Consider the following 20,610-nt stretch of genomic DNA (forward strand, 5'->3'; position numbering starts at 1 on the left):
TGAAAAGAACTGCCCTTGCCTTGACTGCTGACAGTAAGAATGCTGACATTTCTGGACAAGCAGGACACAAGGAAAGTAACCACAGTACTCTGCCAAGACAGGGTAAGATGGTCTTTTAGCAAGGATGACTGGATTGCTACTCACAGCACCAGGGAGGCTACTTGGAAAACAGGACCCTGGGAAAGACACAGGATCACCCAGTGATGGAGAAATGGATTAGATCTACATGAACGGCCTGGACATGAGTGGGGGTAGTGAGGGGTGAAGGATGAGGGAAAGACAGCTTGGGGGAGCAGGAGATCACAGCTGGATCAAGAACAGAGAGCGAGAACAGGGAATGGGAGACCATGGTAAATGAAGACCACATTGGAATAGGAAGAGGCAGAGTGCTAGAGAGGCCCACAGAAATCCACAGAGGTGCCCCTACAATAGACTGCTAGCAATGGTCGAGAGACAGCCTGAACTGACCTACTCTGGTAATAGGATGGCCAAATACCCTAGTTGTCATGCTGGAAGCCCCATCCAGTGACTAGGGGAACTGGTTGTGGAGATGCATGGCTAGGCCCCAGGTGGAGCTCCGGGAGTCCATTTGGTGAGAGGGAGGAGGGTTTGTGTGAGTGAGAATGGTTGAGACCAGGGTTGGATGAAGTATGGGGATGAAGGCCAGGCGAGTGGAAACACATGAACTATGAACCAATGGCTGGGGAGCCCCTGGCAGGATCAGGCCCTCTGAATAGGTGAGACAGTTGATTGGCTTGATCTGTTTGGGAGGTATCCAGGCAGTGGGACCAGGTCCTATGCTCAGTGTATGAGTTGGCTGTTTGAAACCTGGGGCTTATGCAGGGATGCTTGGCTCAGCCTGGGAGGAGGGGACTGGACCTGCCTGGACTGAGTCTACCAGGTTGATCTCAACACTTGGGGGAGTGTTTGTGTTGGAGGAGATGGGAATGGGGGGTAGGCTGAGGGGAAGGGGAGGGTGGTGGGAGGGGGGAGAACAAGGGAATCCGTGGCTGATATGTAGAATTGAATTATATTGTAAAATTAAATTAAATTAAATTAAAAAAAAGATGGTCTTTCAGAACTCCTGCTTCTGAAAATGGTCTGTCAAATACTCTAGGCCTGTAGCCAATTTGAATGCAAACAATGCTGAGAAACATTAGGTGACTGTCCAGGCTCCCAGCTGTCTTGGTCTACTCTTGCAAGATTCCCAAAAGTTGCTTGCATCCATCTACCATTTTTCAGGTACCATTATATTCCTTCTCAGGTCTTTGATGGGATTGAAGTCTAGCAGTTATAGTTACAACTTAGTATATATATATATATAATATCTCAGATAGAACATAAGTATTAGATTCAGGTTCTTTAGGATAGGACACCTTTTGGAATCATTTTGTAACATACCATTTACCTACGCTCTAGAATTCTCTGGATTTTAGTATGTGTTTCTTGCTTGATATTGTTTAAATTGATTGTAGATCCATCTTATCTAGGTCATTATCCCTTATTACTCTTGGACAATATTTGATAACCCTTCCTTTGTATATAGTCTGGTATTAAGTTAGAACCTTCTTATTTAGACAAAAAGGGGGAGATGTAGTGGGTAGCCATTCCAGCTTTGGTCTGGAAATTCCAACCCCTATTGAGGCTTCGGTAACTATCATGCCTACAAGGCAGGGCCAAGAGAGGGCCCTGAAGACCCGAGATCCAGATGTGCTGGTTCTGTTGTTTCCTGGACCCTGGACACTAGAGGTAGACTGAGCAAAGTTCTCCAGAGAACACCGCTGGACTGCTATGCATCTTTCCCAGAAACTGCAACCTACCTATCCTACATTTGTAAGTTAAGCCACTAAATAAATCCCCCTTTTAACAACATGGAATGGCCTTAATAATTTCACCAACATTACTCATTCTCCTTCAGGTCACAGAAGGTAGTCAAAATATCAGGAGATTCAGGTGTGGCCACTAAACCAACAGAGAAACAACAGTAGTAACCATCTTCATTTGTACACACTTTTTTCTGTCACTGTCTTCCAAATGTTTATCCATTGTGTGGCTATGTCTCTGAAAGCAATCTCGTTCTTTTTAATGCTGCTCATTAAATGGAATCAGAGTTCATGACAATAATTTACTGTTAACTCAGTTTTTTTTGCTCTGATAGTGTTTTCAAGCATGGTCATATTTTCATAAATTAATTTCGGGCTTTGACATATCTGTTATTAGAGGATATGTTTCAGCCTATGACACAAAAATTACAATTCAAAAATAATACCTTATATTTACTTTCAGTGGTTGAATCTAAGAGATTAAGTTGTAAGAATTGCATGATTTTATTATATACTTATGCATTAACATCTGAAAGAATGTTATTTTCACATGTCATATAATCATGTCTCTAAGCCCCATGAAAATAATAACATAAGAAATGAGTATATTTTCTGCACTTATGCAATTGTTTTTCAGAAAAAAATTTAACAGCAAACATTTCAAGATTTAATTGTTATGTTTATATTTTAGAAGCTCATATAATATCCATGTACTTTGATAGTTATTTTCATTCATAATTATTGGAGATATAACTAATTTATATATATCTTAATGATATATATATATCTCATTATATATATATATTAGTTACATTTATATGAGTTATATGTTTTCTCAGTATACATATAGATATATACATATTTATATATACATATATACAAACACACACATTTTTATATATGTATTATATGTAATTACCGAGAAAATAACTTTCAGGTATTATCAAACTTCAGGCTAGTTTTGGGTAACTCTTACTGGTTTTATAACACTGAACAGAATAGATGCATTATGTCTTTGCTCCAAATCATTATAATTTTTACCTAATTAAAACATCACCAGTCATTGCGATTTTATTTTAATAGTTACTACTTGTAATTTTCCAATGGCTAATATTTTAGCTAGAAAAATGGGGCTATTTTATTTTAAAGGTCCACACTCCCTGAGGTACACACTGCACATAAAGTCAGCTATACTATTTAATGAGAACAATTGATTCATTGTCATATGATCAAGACAGAAAACTTCTCAGAACTGCACCAAATTGAGCATTGCTACTTTGAAAGAACTAAAAATTTTCATCACTATCATTATGCATTATTTACTATAGATTTGTAATTTCATTTAAAAATAAAAAAAATCTATTTTTAAAAAAAAGGATTTTTATTTAAACTGTTGGGAACTATATGATTCAGATTATGCCATTCACAAAGCTAATATGAACATTTAATAGACATTTGATCCTTAGTCTTAATTGCTTTCTCTCAATTTTAGACTTCCTTTGTTTTCAGTAAGTATATATTCATTGTAAATATTATAATTTTGTGTCTACCATCTCATAAACATAATGTGTTGCTTTCTACCATTTTCTTTTGATCATTTTGCCTTAGTTATTTTGGTCATCTCTAACAATAGAATTTATGTTTCTTTTTGTATGTAAAATACAACTAGAATTAAATTATAATCACCTTAAGTTTACATTTTTATATATTCAGTATTAAATTTTAGGAGCACAAGTTATTCCAATCTGTGATTATTCTTCACTCAGGATCATTGGCTGCTGGTCTGCAAGGAATGAGGGAGTAGAAGCAGGGAACAGGGTTAGGAGAACTGTGGATATGATGGAGATAGCTCCAGAGATACTTTAGTGAATCAGTCAAACTTTATTCCAGAGTGTGTGTGTGTGTGTATATATATATATATATATGCCTGGGAACAAACCACAATTTGCATTAAGTGGCGTACTCCTCTCCTAAGGCCTGTTAGTGGCAGCATGATTCTTTAAAAGTAGCTAGAGCACATTGCTTAATTAACATGTGGTCCACAGGGGAAGAGGAACTCTGTGTTTGCAGGGAACTCTGTCAAGGGTCATGCATGAGATAAGTCAGACATTCAGGCCTAGAGACATCCTCCAAATAGAGGCAGGTAGAGACCAGAAAGTCCTCACTTATGGAGAGGTAGTCTCCATTTTTCTGAGCTTAGAGATAGCTGTCAGGCTAATACAGACTACAAGTTCTGATCAGCAGGGCCTCCCAACACCAACTCACAACACAGAAGACATTTTTTATTTATTTTTGTGTCCTATAATTAAAGTCATTGATGTTAAAAATTTCAGTTAATAGTTAATTCTTTTTTACATTTATTTCTTATTCATTTTATGATTTTTATGCTATTGAAATTACATTTTTTCTTTGGTCAATGTATTGTTAAGGTATGGAAATGCAATGGTTTTCTCTTTAGATTTGTTGTATTATTTTAATATATATGTCTATGTGTGGGTATGTGCTTGTGATTGTCTAGTGTGGATGCTGGGAGTCACACTTGATCCTCTGAAAAAGTGGAAAGTGCTCTTAACTGCTGAGTTATTAGAATTAGGACATTGTGTTTAGTTGTACTATCAATTTTAATGGACTTGGTATATGATTAGTTCTATATGTGTTTGATTTTCTCCATATTATATCGTCTCATAAGCATGCACCAGTTTAATAACCTATTACCAATGATTTTTTTTATATTATTGTCTCTTTCTGTTGTTATAACTGGATATTCCAGGACAATATTAGTGGAAGTTGATGATAGAGGACATCATTTTTTCCTGATATGTATAAAATTGTATTTAATATTACTGTTGAATATAACTTTTTGTTTGTAACCACTTGTGACTTTAATTGTATTGAAGTATACTCTTTTTATTACAGACATTGAAATAATTTTTCCTGATTTGAGGCTAAGATACTCATACAGTTACTTTACATATAATAAATTACATTTTTCTGATTTGGATAAGTTTAATTATCCTTACATTTCAGAGCTAACTCTTTTTTGGTTAAGGTATACTATTATTTCATGTAAAAATGTGGTTGATTTCGCTATTTTGCCATGGAGTTTTACATCCATTTTCATTATGAATATTGATGTACTAATATATTTTTTCATCATGATGGTGGTAGACTTTGCATCAAAAAATCAATATGTAGTAATTTGGAAAGTGCACACTTTCATTTACATATTTTGGGGATTTTAAAAGAGATTTGCATAAGTATTCATGCAAACTTTCAGTAGAATCCAGCCCACCAGCAAGCAGTTCCTCAGCTTTGCTTCGACAGGCAATTATTTTAAATCACTTATGAATTCCTTATTCATAATGTCAATCTCTTCATTATTTCTTGATATATTTCATCTGAATGATATGATTCAACTTTGTTTCTCCCATAGGCTAACATGTTTTCACAATTGTCCCAAAGGACTGCTGTTTTAAAGGTTGTGTACCTCGTGAGATATGAGGTTTTATAGGAAGAAATTGGTACTTGAAGTAGCTTATGTGCTATAGCTTCTGTGTTACACTCCAGGTTAGTCTTTCTGTTTCTTTATTGCCTACCAAGGTAATCAGCTTTCTCATGCTCTTGATACCCCAAATGGAACTATTTTGCTCTATACTTTTGCTGTGAGCCAAGATAAACCATCCCCTCTGTATGTGCTTCTTCTTGTAATTATTTTGCCTTTGAAAACAGAACTAAAATTAGTCGGAACTAAGTGTCTAAGAATTTATCAATTTTGTAGAGATTATCTCGTTTAAAGAAGTATTCATGGACATCTATCATAAATATTTGTGTATCACTTAATAGTTATAACATTTCCTTTCATTCTCCTGTTCTATTTTAGGTAATTTTGGCTAAGGATTTTTATGTTGTCTGTTGTTTCAATCCAATTCTTCATTCAGTATTTTTTGTCTTCTACTGATTTGCATATTCTCCTTTTCTCTTTTTTTTCTTCTGATCTCTGCATCTTTCATTTCTTCTCACATCCCTGGTTGCTGTTTTCCTCTTTTGCTCTCCATCTTAAGTTTTGTGAGACACATGTCCATACAATCTGGGGATTCAATTCAGTTGGATTGGCTATGGGCCAATACCCAGTGATCTTCCCCATTCTGCCTTCTAAGCAGAGATGACACCTGATTCTTATGTTGGTTTGGGGGAATCTAACTCAAGACTTCATTCTTTCATGACACTTTACCAAACGAATTATCTTCCCTGCCATATTATTTTTAACTACTAAATGACTCTAAGCATTGTGAGTGTTCTTTTCTAGCTTGTGCTATAGTGTTAGATTGTATGAAATCTTTTTTTAACATTATTTAAACTGTAGATTAGTGGCATAGAATTCAGAATTTTATAACTTTCTCATTCTTTCTGTCTGTCTTTACATATCTATCTATCTATCCATCCATCTATCATCTATCTATCTATCTATCTATCTATCTATCTATCTATCTATCATCTATCTATCTATATCTACCTATGTATCCATCTATCTGTCTACTTATCATTTATATATATATATATATATATTTTTCTTCATTTCATTGTCAAGTAATCTATTTCTCAAAAAATTCACATGAAATAAAAATTAGGACATTCTATTATAACCCACACTAGAATCAATTCAAAATGGGTTAAGGGCTTAAATATTGAGTTTCAAACTGTGCATACCCTAAAGGAAAGTAGAAAATTCTATTAGACATTGATCTCAAAAGTGATCTTTAGGTTTGACTTCAAAAGCACAGACAACACAGCAAAATTCAATAAAGTGCACAACAGTGAATCTGAAAAATGTCTGCACAGAAAAACACTAATTCCTAAAATTAATAGGCAACTTATATAATATAAAAAAACAAACATATCTCATGGTCTATGGCTAATATTCAGAATATTTATATACTTTTAAAATTTTTATAGCAAAATATTAGTAACTTAGTTAATCAAAAGCAGGGTATCTGAAGATATCCATCTATCTATCTTATCTATTTATCATCTATCTGTCTATCATCTATCTATCTATCTATCTATCTATCTATCTATCTATCTATATCTGTCTATCATCTGTATTACCAAAACTATAAAGAGAATAGCAAATGTAAGAAATATTGGGCTTCAGTTGTTACTAAGATGAAAAAACAAACCATATCAAACTGTCATCTCATAACATTTAGGATGGCTCTTTTACAGAAAGTTGGATAAAATGTGTTGCCTTATATGTGAAGAAAAGCAGCATTCTGAGCAGACAGAACAGATTTAACACCGATAATCCATGGTTGTTCCTCGGGACAAAAAAGTAATTCTAAATATTTTCTAGAAAACCATCAGAAGGAAATAAAACTTCTATCTTATGAAGCTACTTACACTTGAATGTTTGTGGAATCTTATTAATAATGTCAAAAATTTAAAACACGTGTTGTCAATAGAGTATTTTGTAATGTTATTTGTGTGTAGCTGCAGTTTTATTCAACCATAAAAGAAGGAACTGCCATTTGTAGTACAAATGGATATTGAGGGGGATACTCTCCAGGAATTAAAACAGCCAGAAATGTGCAGGCACTGCAAGAACTCCTATGTCATAAAAATTGAGCACGTGGCATAGAATGGCATGAATTCAGTGTTGGGGAAGAAGGATTGAAAATGCTGGCTAAGACATGCAAATATAAATCACAAGCTTTGTAACAAGTGATATACCAGATGTGTATGGTACAAGGCTTGATGCATAGAAAAATTAATAATGCATGCTTACAATGAGTTAGAGAGGAGCTCTCAACATACAGGTAAAAATGATTAAATAGGTAAAAAAATTGTTAGTTAATGGTAATTAATTGACAATGCATGTGGTGGTAATCTAATTATACTGAAATGTGATTTTGATTGTATGTTAATAAATAAAGTTGCCTGGGGGTCAGAGCTATTAGAGCCATAGCAAGAGTGTGGCGGTAGTGGCACACGCCTTTAATCCTAGCATTCCAGAGATAGAAATCCCTCTTGATCTCTGTGGGTTCGGGGCCACATTGGAAATAGCCAAGCATGGTGGTGACACACTCCTTTAATCCCAGAAAACCAGCCTTTAATCCCAGGGAGTGGTGATAGAAAGCAAAAAGATATATAGGGCATGAGGACCAGAAACTAGAAGCATTTGGCTGGTTAAGCTTTCAGGCTTTGGAGCAACACAGTTCAGCTGAGAGCTATTGGGATGAGGACACAGAAGCTTCCAGTCTGAGGAAACAGGACCAGCTGAGGAACTGGTGAGGTGAGATAGCTGTGGCTTGTTCTGTCTCTTTAAATAGACTAACAGACAGGAAATAGGGATCTGATTCGGGAGGCTGGGACACCGCAGGCGGAAGGGTGAGATTTTGGCTCTGAGCTCTGACCTCTCGGCTTTCTCTTTTGCATTGTTTCTGTGTTTCTTATTTAATAAGAGTTGGATACATCAATAAATGCATGCATGTAAAACATGACACATAACGTAAATGTATGCAAATGTATTATTTTTAAAATATGATGAATGTATGAAAGACTTTGGTGCTCATAAATGTTTATCTATTGAGGGTTTTTAAACTATTCTCTGAGGTAATTTTTGTTCTGTTTATAATTTATCAGTGAGGACAGGAGACATTAATATCAAGTTAATTATAAATAAAATAATGAGAGTTTGTGTTTCAATATTTAATTTGAAAACAAACATTTTGGATATATAGTTATTTATTAAATTCCTAGAATTGTATCAAAGGCAAAGAACCATAAAATAGTTCTGATTATATTTTTAAATTTGTATGAGAATAGTGCAAAGGGGCAAAGGCTATGTAATTTCAGATACATGGAGAGAGGGAAAACAAACCATGTGTTTAAAATATTCAGAGTTCTCTGCAGTTTTCTTTCATCTGAGTAGTGAATAGCCTTAAAAGGCAGTGATGAAGCAGGTGACCCACCACTATGTACACTGATCTTTAATCAACTCGTGTTTGAAGCATGAAGTTCTCACTCCAGGAAGATGATTAGTTAATCAATGCAATATTACTGTCAAGTGGGATATGGGGACTGAAGAATCATTTTATATAATGGCTATCTATCAGTACCCTTGAGAAATGAAAAAGTATTTCTTTATCTGGAATGTTCAAGATTATTTCAACAAAATAATTGATAAAGCTATCACCCAGAAAATCTCTCTTGGATGTCACAGCAACAAAAGTGCAGATGCACTTTTTTCATGTTTTTTTTTTCTTTTTTAATACAAGATTTGGGACTTCTGATAAGTATAACCTTTTAGCTAATAAGGATTGAATTAGTATAACTTGTATTCATAGATTATGTGCTTGGAGAGTTTATACTGTGTAATTTGATATATATATATCTATATATAGATATATATATATGTAGATTTCTATTACCTTAATGAAATTAAAGTTTAATTTAAAAGTTTATATGGCTCCCTAAAGAAACCTGAAATATAGCAACACCAATAGACAAAGATAATATTGAGAGAGTATCTTACAGAGCCCCAGCATTAGACAGAGAACTGCTGGTGCCTAATGAGCACCTAATTGGTTATCCAATAACAAGTTGTCATTCACGAAATGATATACACAAACAGCGTTAATCAGACTCAGCAGGGTGTTTTTATATATTTATGCATATATGTAACCATAATAATCAAATATAAAGAGGTCATGAATTTGAAAGGGACTGGGTGGGGGAGTGGGGAGGTTTAGAGGGTGGGGAGCGGGGAGGTCTAAAGTAAGAGAGTAGAAGGAGGAAATGTCATGATTATATTTATTAAAATTATAAAACATTTAAAGAAACAGAGAACTGGAGAAAAGTAAGTTCATTATCATAAAATCTCAACAAGAAGACTGCCTAAACATGAGCTGAACAAGGAGGGTGCAAGGAGACATGCCAAAGTGGAATGGGAGCGTGGAAATCTGATGAGACTTCAACTCTACAGAAAGAACTACATGAATCTAAGACATGCCAAGAGCAGGAGAAGTTGTCTTCCTTAGGGAAGGTCAGCCCTGAAAATGTAAATGGAAGTAACACAGACTTAGCAGGTGAAATCTGGGGATCTGTATATATATGAACATAAATATATTTTTTATAATAACAATTAAAGAAAACCACCATAAACGTTAAAAAGAGCAAGGATGGCTATATGGAAGGGTTTGAAGTGGTGAAAAGAACAGGACATATTTAATTATATTACAATCTCAAAAATAAAATGAGTTAAAAAAAAAACAAGCTTTTAGTAATGTACTGAGAAATTAGTATCTACATAATGCCGACTGCTAGGAAATATCTATGTTTTTAAATAAAATTTTAGTATTATTTAAAAAGTTTAATATATATATGTGTGTGTGTGTGTGTGTGTGTGTGTGTGTGTGTGTGTGTACATAGTTACACATGAGTGAGTGTGCTCTACAGGCCAAATGGGTTGGATGTCTCATGAAGATTGAGTTATAGGCAATTGAGAACCACTTATGTGTATGTGTAGGAACTGAGCTTGTACAGGTAACAAGTGCAATACAAGCACTTAAGTGCTGAGCCATCTCTAGCCTGTGTGAAATACTTTAAAAATTGCTTTACCTGATCAAAATCTTAAACAAGTATTCTAGAGAAAGGAAATATGCATTTTGGTACTCCTTTTATTTCTTCTTAGTTTAACATTTAAATCAAAACACATTTTAAACTGTTATGGAAACAATATAATAAATGTTATCAAACCAAACTACTACTAATAAAATAGAGCTCATATAAGTAGCTATTAATTCCATCTAATTAAATAGGTTATGCTATAAATATCCTCACACATATTTAATTTTTTGAGTTTTTTAACTATTTTTTAGAAAACAATTATAGCCTTATTTCCCACAATTTTCTGTTTTGTTTTACTTAATAAAATTTTAAGGTGTTCTGAAATAATTTAATCTTGTCTTCTTAATAATATTTTAATTAATTATTTGAGATTTTCATACAATGGATTTTTATGGAAATTCAGCTCCTTTCCCCATACCTCCTAGATCCATCCCTACTTCATTACCAAACTAACTTCCTGATATTTTCTTTTCTTTAATCTTAAGTCTAATTTCTGCTGCACATATATTTTTAATGTGGGGTCTTCTGCTCGAACTTGAGTGAAATATCTCACAACTTTGAAAAAAACGACTCTCTGGATGACATCTGTCATCAATAGGGTAAAACATTTTTTCCTACCTTCTCCCTTTATACTGGAGTTTTGTCAGGTTTGAGCTTGTGCAGATCCTGTGCATGCTATAATCACTGTTGTGATTCCTATGTGCTATGTTAAATCTGCAACAGCTTTTAGTCTTGAAATAATCCACTATCTCTGGCTCTTACAAGACTTTCACCCATCTTTTGCAAAAAAAAAAAAAAAAAAAAAAAAAAAAACTATAAGTCTTAGAGGGAAGGGGTATTATATAGATGTCCTATTATAGAGACATAGCACCCCACTGTTATTTATTTTCTGCATATTCACTTATTTTGGGTCCTTGTGTTAATGACTGTCTTAGTGTTTGATTGCTGTGAAAGACACCATGACCACAGAATCTGTCATAAAAGAAAACATTTAATTGGCTCTTGCTTATTGTTTCAAAGGTTTAGTCTGTTATCATTATGGCAGCTACCATGGTGGCATGCATGAAGACATGGTGCCTGAGAATTAGCTGGAATTTTGAGCTCACATTTCTAGGCAGCAGGAAGAGAGAGTGACACTGAGCCTGGCCTAGGTTTTGAAACTTCAAAGTCTACTTCCAGTGACACACTTTCTCCAATAAGGTCACACCTACTCCAACAAAGTCACACTTCCTAATTGTTGTCAATTAGTGCCACTCCCTGAAGACTAAGCAATTGAATATAGGAGCCTATGGGGTCCATTTTTATTCAATCACCATCACCAAAACAATCAAGCTTCTCTGATGAGGGTTGAAATATTCAATAATATATAGGTATAGTGATAACTTTGGAGTTGGTATATTTCTGTTTGATTAGCAGAATAATAGAAGTAAGTTCTCCCCTTTAGTCTATCACCTACTGAGCTCCATGTACTAGACATACAAAATGTGCAATGTCTGGGTTGTATAATATCTATCTATCTATCTATCTATCTATCTATCATCTAAGTAAAAATTATATATCAGCATTGTATTTTGAGAAATGGGGCACTAAGTATAAAAGTGACAATACTATTTCTTTCACTATTTTTCCTTTATTTCTTATTTTACACTATTTATTTTATATTCCAACCATAGTTACCTCTTCTTCTTCTCCCCCCAGTCTCTCCCTCCCACCTTCCCCCTGCCTCTCCCCAATCCACTCCTCCTCTATTTCTTCTATTTATTTATTTATTTTTGTTTTTGTTTTTGTTTTTCAAGACAGGGTTTCCTTGTGTAGTTTTGGTGCCTGTCCTGGATCTTGCTTTTAGACCAGGCTGGTGTTGAACTCACAGAGATCTGCCTGGCTTTGTCTTCCAAGTACTGGGATTAAAGTTGTGCACCACCACCACCTGGCTCCTCCTCCATTTCTATTCAGAAAAGGCCAAGCCTCCCATGGTTATCAACAAAATATGGCATATCAAGTTGCTGTGAGACTAAGCACCTCCCCTGTTATTAAGGCTGGACAAGACAATCTAGTGTTCCAAATAGGGTTCCAAAAAGCCAGCAAAGGAGTCAGAGACAGCCCCTGCTCCCATTGTTAAGAGTCCCATAAGAAGATGAAGCCATACAACTCTCCCCTTACATACATGTAGAGGGCCAATGTCAGAACTCCAGTGCAGGCTCCCTGGTTGTCAATTCAGTCTCTGTGAGCTCCTGCGAGCCCAGTTTACTTGATTCTGTGGGTTCTCTTGTGATGCCCTTCACCCCTCAGAACATATGGAATGCTTCATGAATTTGTGTGCCATCATTGCTCAGGGGTCAAGATAAGCTTTTCTCTATCATTCCACCTTTAGTATATGCACTGTCGAAGTGAGCACTCTTCCACTTTTTATTCTGAGATTCATTAAATACTGTCTTTGCACATCCAAATACTGGCTTTTCAAAGATTTTCAGGGAAAGAGATTGTTCATGGAAATTTTCATGGGTATTAATGCCATGAAAACAAAACCAAACCAAAAGAATAGCTTGATTCTGAGCAACAATATGTTGATTACAATGTATCATCGCACACAGTTGAGAAGCAAAGAGAAAACTGTTGACAGTGGAGAGATGAAAATGGAGCATTGAATTCAGAAATGAGTCATCTTTCTGTTCCTGCGTTTAAGAGTGAAATAGCAAATCTATTTTTCTCTTTAAACAGCTTCAATCAGAGCTCAGCACGACAGTATTAAAACATGAACTGTTTTGCTGAACTTCAATGGTTGAATAATATTAGAAAGTATTAAACTGGACTATATATTTCTATTTTTAAAAATATCACTATCATTATTTTTTATTTTTACTCATGGTTTAAGACTTTCATGCACAGAAATAATATGTTTTAATCAAATAAACCCTGAATTTCCTACTCTCCGGTTTCTGTTCTCTAGACCTCACTACTAATCTAGCCAGGGGATTCCATCATTCTGGGCCCATTGTTAGCTGTGAAGTGATCCTTGGTCAGACACAATAATGTGTGGAGTAAAATTGTGGTGAATAACGCGTTCTTTAAGTACATATATGTTAGTTTTGACAGATGCATTGTATGCAGGAAAGGTAAATCCACAACCAGAATAGATATCTACTCTAGACAGGACAAGACATCCCTTTCATGGAGGAAATGGTCCAATGTAGTCATCTTGCTACCAAGTCACTGACTGGTCACCCTTGGAATGGAGCCATATGTGAGGCTGAGTGCTGGCGTCTGCTGGTAGATATGATACTCAGAAGCAGCTGTACCCAAATCAGCCTTGGTGAGTTGCTGTGGGATAATGTTTTTGTACACTGGTTTAATAAAATGCTGATTGGCCAGTAGCCAGGCAGGAAGTATAGGCAGGATAAACAGACAAGGAGAATTCTGGGAAGAGGAAGGCTGAGTGAGGAGACGCCATCCTACCATCCAGGAAGCAGCATGTAATGGCACACAGGTAAAGTCACAGAACATGTGGCAACATATAAATTAACAAGAATGGACTGAGTTTAAGTGTAAGAGCTAATCGGTAGTAAGCCTGAGCTAATGGCCAAGCAGTTTTAATTAATATAAGCCTCTGTGTGCTTACTTGGGGAATATGAGTGAGAGAGATTTGTTCCAACTGCTAGCAGGCCGAGACACAGGAAATCTTTTAGCTACAGTGAGTGATATTCCATGTTCTCAAGCTCCATCTCTTCCACCATGGCAACATTTTCAATGTCACATTGATCAATGGCAGGGTGAAAGGGAGAAGAGGTTGACTGTTCAATATGAGTTGTGCTATCGACTTGATTATTGAAATCTTCATCAGTTTAAGTTACTTTTTGATGAGCATTACATGACACACAAGTATCTCCATGTTCTTCACCCATTTGGAGAAACCTATTGACATGTTTTTTTTTTCCCCAGATGTTTTTTGCCAATTTTCTAATCATACACTTTACATGTCACTGATCATGAAGCTTATACTATCTGGATTTATATCAACTTTACATAAGCTAGAATCTTCAGAGAGGAAGGAGCCTCAATTGAGAAAATGCCCCACATAAGACCCAGATAGAGGCATTTTCTTACTTAGTGATCAATGAGGGAGGCCTTGCCCAGCCCATGGTGTGTGGAGCCATCCCTAGACTAGTGGTCCAAGTCCTAGTAGAAAACAGAATGAACAATCCATGTGAAGTAAGCCAGTAAGCAGCAACCCTCCATGAACTCTGCATCAGCTCCTGCCTCCAGGATTTTGCCCTGTTTGAACTCCTGTATTGACTTCCTTCAGTGATAAACAGTGCTGTGGAAGTGTAAGCCAAATAAACCCTTTCTTTCCCAACTTGCATTTAGTCATGGTGTTTCATCACAACAATAGAAACCCTCACTAAAACAGTCAACCCACTGGCTACACCCCATAAATCAGTGAATAGTCATGCACCTGGCCATTTTTTTTCCAAACAAAATGTATGACCATGTGTAATGCCTGAAGGTGTGGCCACTTTGGAGATGTCCTTTCACTGGTATCTTTCAGGATTGTCCCAGAAAGGGGTTATAGTGCTGCAGTGGTTCACTTCTGAGTAGTGCCTGCATAACATGCAGAACCACCAATAAACAAGGCCCTAGTCTTCTCTTCCTCAGTCAACTGATTATATGGCGCATCCCATGAGGCTATAGTCATATGATTGGCAGCAGACATCATTGTAATGGAATAGAAACCATAGACATTTTGGCAACTTCTTCATGTAACTTTTGCCCTCAGGATCTGTTCAGGCCCAGTCACATATATACTACTTCCATTTGATGATGGATTTCTCCTGTGAATTTCCTAATTTATGACTTAGTTGATCAGATAATACAAAGCTCATGCTGCACAGCTCAGATTGCATGGTAAATTGGTGGCCTGTTGTCAAATGTTCCATTTCCACTCAAGCCCAATAGTAGGTCAAGGCCTGTCTGCCAAAGTTGTATGGAGATGGTGGTAGAACACTGTAGCTAGAGTTTTCCTGCCTGGCCCACAGTCAGGACAAATCTTTGTCACCTGCCAGTCCCACAGCCACTCAGACCCAACCAAGTAAACACAGAGACTTATATTGCATACAAACTGTATGGCCATGGCAGGCTTCTTAACCCATTTTTATAAATCTATACCTTGCCATGTGGCTGGTGGCTTACCGGCATCTTTACATGCTGCTTCTCCCAGTGGTGGCTGCAGTGTCTCCCTCCTCAGCCTTCCACTTCCCAGAATTCTCCTCTCTCCTTGTCCCACCTACTTCCTGCCTGGCAACCTACTTCCTCCCTGGTCACTGGCCATCAGTGTTCTATTTATATAGAGTGATATCCACAGCAGAACACTGCTCTAAAATTCCAATGGTCTCTTTTGTGATTCAACTATAGGTGTCTTGCAAAGACTCCAAACACCATCCTTATCAGCCACTGACGTCTCAAGTATCATCAAGTCTGCTGGATCACGTGGTCAAAGCTGTAGAGAAACATGTACAACAGCCTGCATCTGTTGAAGAGCCCTCTCATGTTCTATGACCCATACAAAGCTAGCAGCATTTAGAGTCACTTGGTATATGGACTAGAGTAACACATCTTTGTGAAGAACATACCCTCTCTAGAGTCCACGTAGACTGACTGAACCTCTTGCTACTTCCTTGGTGGTAGGAGGTGCCAGGTACAATAACATATCCTTCACCTTAGAAGGAATATCTCTGCATTCCCCATGCCACTGGACTCCTAAGAACTTCACTGAAGTAGAAGGTCCTTGAAATCTGTTTTGGTTTATTTCCCATTATCTTATATACAGAATTGTTACCAAGTACAAAGCAATTGCTACCCTCCTCTCTTGGTTCATTCAGCATAATGTAATTGATATAGTTGACCAATGTGATATTTTGTGGAAGAGACATGATAAAGATCCCTTTGATCTAAGTTGTAGCACAGGGATGGAGAGTTGAAGTATTCTTGAAGTAAAACTGAAAAGGTTTACTGCTGGCCTTCAAAACTGAAAGGAAATTGCTCATTTCTGGTAGTCCTAATGGACAGGTATAAAAGAAAAAGGCATTTACTAAATCAATAGCTGCATACCATGTACCAGGAGATGTGTTAATTTGTTCAAGTGAGGACACCACATCTGGTACATCAGGTGCAACTGAAGTCACAACTTGCTTGAGTATTTGATAGTCAACTATCATTCTCCATAATCAATCTTCCTTGTGCACTGGCCAGAAAGAAAAGTTGAAGGGAGATGTGCTGAAAACCACTACCCCTGAATATTTTATATCCTTGATGTTGTCACTAATTTATTCTGTTCCTCCAGAGATGAAATAATGTTTTTGATTCATTATTTTCCCTAGCAGAGGCAACAATACAAGCTATTTAGCATTCCCAAACACTACAGTCCTTACTCCAGAGATTGGGGAACCAATGTGAGAATTCTTACAATTCTAAGTTTATCTATCCCAATTATATATTCTGGACTGGGAAATAACCACAAAATGAGTCTAACAACTCACTGTGTGTTAGACTTCATTTTGTGAAGAGTAAGACTTCAGCGAAAACTTCATTAATCAGTCAGGTGGTGCATGCCTTTAATCCCAGCACTGGGGAGGCAGAGCCAGGTGGATCTCTGTGAGTTTGAGGCCAGCCTGGTCTACAGAGCAAGATCCAGACAGGTACCAAAACTACACAGAAACTCCATTAATCACCTGAAATATTTAAACCCCTACTTTAACTGGAGGGTCACCATTTTTCTTGGAATCATTATCTATTCAGAACCAATAGTCAATAGACCCTTAAAGGTCTGATTGTTTCCTTTCCCCTAGTGTGCAGTTACCCTTATAATAGGTCTATGTCCCTCTGGGAAAGGACTGGAAAATGTTAACTGTAAAACCCTTAGGTATTTTGTCAAGGTCCCTCCTCAGAGGAACTTGGCCATCCCTTCATTGAAGGGGTTCTGAGTCTGCATACTTGCTCAAATCTAGAAATTGGTTTAGGAGATGAGATTTCCTTTTGCCATGATCTAATGGAGCCTTTCTTTCACTTGTTAGAGAATGTCTTCATTTATTCAGATCAAACAATTTGCTTTAGGCTCCTTATCTGTTTCATATCTGGAAACATCATGATTTATTAGCAAATACCAAAGGTCCATATGAGTCATAACACCATACAATTCGCTTTGAATGTACTAAGCATTATGGGTCAGGCCATTATAGACATTGCTTTATCTAGCCTGCCAAATATGATACCTATAATCACCTTGATTTTGGTGATTCATTCAGTGCTTCCACACTGTCCCTGCTCCTTCAGGGCCCAATGAAACCCATTGTATTTAACCCATCAAACTGAAAAAGCAGCATCTCCAAACCGCAGGCCTGGCACAGAGAAAAGGGCAAGAATAAAGCTCTTCAAATATGCTGCCCCTCTTACTAGTTTGCATCTCATAGGATTAGTGAAGGTCATGTCTTGTGGGCTTTCCCACCATAGAGGGGTAGGTTTTACGTAGCATACCTACCCTCATACAATTTCCTTAAATTTTAAAATCCCTTCATCCACACTAACTCAAGATATCAGGGATCTCTAACTCCTTTTCAATAGGACATTTTTTGACACATGCTTCAGCCAAACACTCACACTTTTGACACTTTTTTCTTTTAAAACTGTGTTAGCTTCCATATTAAACCTAGAATCTCCACTTAGCAGGTCTATATTGATAAATTCAAACTGATGCAGTTTTATGTTTCTTCCACCATTAACGTACACCTTTAAAATCTATTCCCATCTATATTCCTCAGACTGAATTAATTAGCAAACTCATTAAACTCTTTAATAGTATCATGTACTTTCTCATGGATTATATTTTCTATATTCCATCTAGGAGCCTGCTTAGCTCTAAGTTTGGCTATAGATCTAGGGGCAACTATTGGTGGGATCTGAGGAGCATCATTATTGTCTTGCCTGGAAATTCCTTCAGAAAGAGTCACTGCTTTTTTTAGCAGGCAATGAAGATTATATATGTGGGAGGATGATAATATATAACAAAGGCAATCAAAGAAAAGACCCAGTGTGATGTGTGGGTTGTTACCCTCAGTATATGGTTCCTGGGATCCCACAGACTATACCCAGACACAAGCAAGTTATTGTTTTTGCTCTTGGTTACCTTTCAAAATTTGATGGTAAGATCCTATTGCTGAAGACACTATATGCTTGAGTCATAGAACATGCAAAAATCAAGCTACTGTTGAGATAAAAGCTTCTTCCAAACTTACAAGCTTTCATACTGTCAGAAGGTGCTAAACATGATACCAGAGGAGAAAAGTAATCAACATTATTAACCTAGATGTATATTAAGTGAGCTACAATCATGACCAGCATTGAACAATATGCCTATTGGTGCAATATTGGCAAGAATATTTTGATAGTACAAATAGTTACCTGATTGAATTTAAGTCACACTCTACAAGGTGAAACTCATATTTATACTCTTAACTGGTCCAAGAAACACTTTTTGTATAGGTCATAGACTAGTGCCAAACCTAAACTATTATTTGACTTGATAGTTCTATTATTTTTACTTGATTGTACTGATGTGTACATATGAACAGTTTTAATATTTTGTTTTTACTTTCCTGAAAATATTACACGTGTTGGTTGCAACTATTAAAAATTGCTGTAAGTATAAGTATAATTTGCTATTTAATTATATCAATGTTTAGTATTATGTAGCTGACAGAAATCTCTAATTTACTTCTAAATGAAGGATACTTGCATATATTTGAATATGAATGAAAGAGATAAAAGGATGTTAAAATGTGTGCCTTAAATAGAAAAAAATAAATCAGACTGGATAAAAATGTTTCATAAGAAAGGTTATTTCAAAAGTAGACATAAGTAGACAAGGAACAGTTATCCTATAAACAACAAGGGGAAAACTATTATAGATGATTTACATTATATTCTATTCTTTTCATGTCAAGAGTTAAAGAATTTAAAAATTGTCATTATGATGTAAAATAGGAGATGTTTCATTAAGTTCGAAGCTCTTAAAGTCTTTGGAATGAATAAACCCACTCCTTCTAAAGTTTCTTTGACTTTGTATATCTTCATGAAAAAGGAAAACAAATAGAGAACAGAAAAATATTTTCTGATATTCAAACTTGTAAATGTTAGCCGTGAGAAAAAAAGAAGCGTCATCAGTTCTTTCTGCTGTCTCCTTTGCCTTGGCATATACCATTGGAGTTTCTTGCTCATGGGTGATTATAAAAGTGAATGAAATTGAAGAAGATAGAAAGTTGCTGTGGGATGTCTTTCTGTATGCTGTATGTGTTGCTGCCATTGGCTAATAAATAAATCTTCATTGATTGATTGTTTCTCTCAGTGTCTGTGCTACCGGTGTTATATTTAGGAAGTGATCTCATATGCCAATGCATTCAAGACTACTTCCTACTTTCTCTTCTAGCAGGTTCAGTGTAGCTGGATTTATGTTGAGGTCCTTGATCCACTTGGACTTAAGTTTTGTGCGCTCAGAGAAACTTCCAGCTATAGACAGTTTCATGTTCCAATTCAGAAGAAAAATGATTAAGTGTATTTTGACACAACCACAGAAAAGTGCACATTATGGGATATCTTCAAATTTCTGCCCTTCTCTCTATCCTACTTGTCACTTAGATCAGTAACTCAACACATGAAGCCATGATAAAACTTAATAGTAACACCAGGGAATTGCTTGGAAATAGCTATGAAGAGACATTGGTAGCAGTTGGAGCAAATGAATCTTGGGTTTCATGAATATGGTGGAGTGCAAACTTTTACAGCCACTATGGAAATCAATATGGTGGTTCCTCAGAAAGCTGAGAATCAATCTACTTCAAGGTCCAGCTATACCACTCTTGTGTATATATACAAAAGACACTCCATCCTACCACAAGCACACATGCTCAACCATGTTCATTGTGTCTTATTATTTGTAACAGCCAGGAACTGGAAACAACCTAGATTTACCTCAAAATGGATTAAGAAATTAATACATTTCCACAGTGTAGTACTACTCAGTGATTTAAAAAAAATGACATGAATTTTGCATATGATTGGATCAAATTAGAAAATAACTTCCTACATGAGGAAAAGCAAACTCAGAAAGATACAAATG

The 20,610-nt window shown here is 36.2% G+C and overlaps 1 non-coding gene across 1 annotated transcript; it reads right to left on the reverse strand.

The window, feature by feature from the left end:
- Positions 1-12,736: 12,736 nt before the first annotated feature.
- LOC114697817 lies at positions 12,737-12,841 on the reverse strand. Its single transcript, XR_003735248.1, has one exon. It is a non-coding gene; the product is annotated as a U6 spliceosomal RNA (small nuclear RNA).
- Positions 12,842-20,610: the final 7,769 nt, after the last annotated feature.

Source organism: Peromyscus leucopus, chromosome 11 (assembly GCF_004664715.2).
Source record: "Peromyscus leucopus breed LL Stock chromosome 11, UCI_PerLeu_2.1, whole genome shotgun sequence".
In the NCBI taxonomy this organism is placed as follows: domain Eukaryota; kingdom Metazoa; phylum Chordata; class Mammalia; order Rodentia; family Cricetidae; genus Peromyscus; species Peromyscus leucopus.